At 81.2% G+C, this 2,500-nt stretch overlaps 1 non-coding gene across 1 annotated transcript; it reads left to right on the forward strand.

Moving 5' to 3' along the window:
- Positions 1-1,991: 1,991 nt before the first annotated feature.
- Positions 1,992-2,144, forward strand: LOC143173529 (5.8S ribosomal RNA). Its single transcript, XR_012997593.1, has one exon. It is a non-coding gene; the product is annotated as a 5.8S ribosomal RNA (ribosomal RNA).
- Positions 2,145-2,500: the final 356 nt, after the last annotated feature.

The raw sequence follows: 2,500 nt of genomic DNA on the forward strand, positions 1-2,500 counted from the left end.
CCGGCGCGGGGTGTGACGAGCCCCGCCGGCCGAGCCCGCTCGAGCCGGAGGAGGAAGCGGCGACCGGCGGCGGCGCCGACGCCGCGGGGCCGGCAGGTGCGAGCGGCGAGAGAGAGAGGGCCTTCGGGGTCGGGGGGGGGCGGCTCCCCCGGCCCTCCCCGCACCGGGGCGGGCTGCTGCGGAGCAGCCCGCCCTGCCGTCCGGCCGGCCGCGCAGGGCGAGGCCTCCGGGCGTTCCGGGCCGGCGCGCGGCGCCGTGCGGCGCGGCGGCACCCCCGCCTCGCCTCCCCTCCCCTGCGGGGGAGCCGGAGGCGCGGACGGGCGCCGCCGCCGCCGCCTTCGGCGGGCGAGGCCCCCGCCGGGTCGCGCCCCGCGCCAGCGGGCGGCCCGAGCCACGGCTCTCCTCCCGGGCGCAGCGCCGGGCTACTGAGGGAAACCCCGGGCCCCGGGAAGGAGGCCGAGGTGATGGCGGCGGATGTCGGGCGCGCCCCCGCGGGCGGACGCTCCCCCGAGGGCGGCAGCGGGGGAGGCACCCCCGCGGGGCCTGCAGGTCGTTTCCCTCGCCCCAGGGCCAGGTACCTAGCGTCCGCGCTTCCGCGGCCCTCCCTCGGCGAGCCCGGGGGCCGAAGGCCGCGGAGCCGGGCGGAGGTTTAAAGACGCGGGCGGCTCGGCGCGGCCCGCGGGTTCGGCCGGGCGGTGGCGCCTCGAGGGGCGGGAGTTGCTCCCCGAAGCCCCCCGTGCGGACGCCGCCGCCCGCGCTCGTCCCGCGGGCGGCCGTGCCGTGCCGGGGAGGGGGTCCCGCTGCCCCCCCCTCTCCGCGGTCCGGTCTCGGCGGAGAGACCGCGGCGGGGTAGCCGGCCGTGGCCGGCCTGCCTGCCTCGCAACGGGCGACCCCGGCGGGAGCGCGGGCTCTCCGCCGGGGCGGCGAGTCCCCGCGGCGGGGGCTCGCCGGGCGGCCGCCGGGCCGCCGCGCCTCCGTCGCGGCGCCGCGGCGCGCTGCGCTCCGCTCCTTCCCAGCCCCGGCGAGCTGCTCGGCGGTGTCCCGCCGCTAGCCGCCGGCGAGGGCGGCACCCCCCCCGTCCGAGCGGCGGCGTCGCCGCTCGGCGTGTCGGTCGGCCGGAGGGCGCCCGCCGCCGGCCGCGCGGCTGTCCCGGCCCGGGCCCCGCCCGTCGCTTCCCCGCCGCCCTTCCCGGCCGTGCCGGGCGGTCGGTCGGGCGGTCGGGGGCGTCCCACTCCCGGTCTCCGCGTGGAAACGGGGAGAGCGGGCGCCGCCCCCGGCTTAGCGCCGTCCGCCTTCCGCCCGGCGCGTGCCCGCGGAAGGGGCCGAGGCGAGAAGCGGCGGCGGCGGCGCCGGGAGGGCGGCCGCCGCGGCGCGGCGGCGGGCGCCGTCCGGCGGTTCCGCGGGCGGTGCGTCGCCGTCTCGGGCTCCGGCGGTTGCCGCCTCCGGCGCGGCGGCGTAGCTGCGGAGGTGCCGTCGGGGCGAGCCGTGGGTTGGGGCTAGGCGGCTGTCGTAGCGCGGCGTGGTTGTCGCGGAGGCGCGCGCGGGGCCGGCGGGGCGCCCCGCTGCCGCCCGTCGCCGTCGTCGTCGGCGGCAGCAGCCTCCGTGTCCCGAGCGAGGCGGGCAGGCGGGGCGCGGCCGTGCGCGCCGCCGCCTCCTCCGTGCGGAGCCCGGGCCGAGCCCGGGCGCCTGGGCCGGCTCCGAAGCGAGGGCAAGGTGCGTTTCCCAGGTCGGTCGGGAGCGCGGGCTCCCCGTCCTTGCCGTTCGGGGTTTTCCGTTCCGTTCCCCCTTCCTCTCCCCCCCTCCTCCTCAGTGTGCTCGTACGGTCAGGCGAGGCGAGGCCTCTCCGCCGCGTCGCGCCGCGTCGCGCCCCCTCCGCGCGGGCGGAGGGGGGCGGTGGGGCGGTCGGGCGGTGGGCCGTCCTCAGAGAGGGGCCGCTCTCGGGGAGCGGTCCCGGTCCCCCCGCGCGCGCGGGGCGGTGCCGAAAAGCAGACAACTCTTAGCGGTGGATCACTCGGCTCGTGCGTCGATGAAGAACGCAGCTAGCTGCGAGAATTAATGTGAATTGCAGGACACATTGATCATCGACACTTCGAACGCACTTGCGGCCCCGGGTTCCTCCCGGGGCTACGCCTGTCTGAGCGTCGCTTGACGATCAATCGCCGCCTGGGCCGCCGCCCCTGGGCGGGCGGCAGGCGCAGCGGCGCGGCTGGGGCGGCTCGCAGGCCCGCGCGCGGCGGCCCCCGGGCCCGGGGAGCGGTTCCCCGCGGCCCGGCGTCGTCGGCCGAGGCGAAGGGCCTTCGTCCCCCTAAATCGAGACTCGGGGAGCGCGCCGAAGCTCCCCGCTCCCGGGGCGCCCGCTGGGCGGAGCTCGTCCCGCCGTGGCCGCCGGGGTTGGCCGGGCCGGTCGGTCGGTCGGTCCCGGCGCGGCGGTGGGGGGAGAAGAGGGAAGGGGGGGAGGCGCGGTCCTCGCCCCCGGCCTCCCGCGCGCGGGCGGCTGTCT

The sequence above is a fragment of the Aptenodytes patagonicus genome, unplaced genomic scaffold (assembly GCF_965638725.1).
Source record: "Aptenodytes patagonicus unplaced genomic scaffold, bAptPat1.pri.cur scaffold_94, whole genome shotgun sequence".
Taxonomy (NCBI): Eukaryota; Metazoa; Chordata; class Aves; order Sphenisciformes; family Spheniscidae; genus Aptenodytes; species Aptenodytes patagonicus.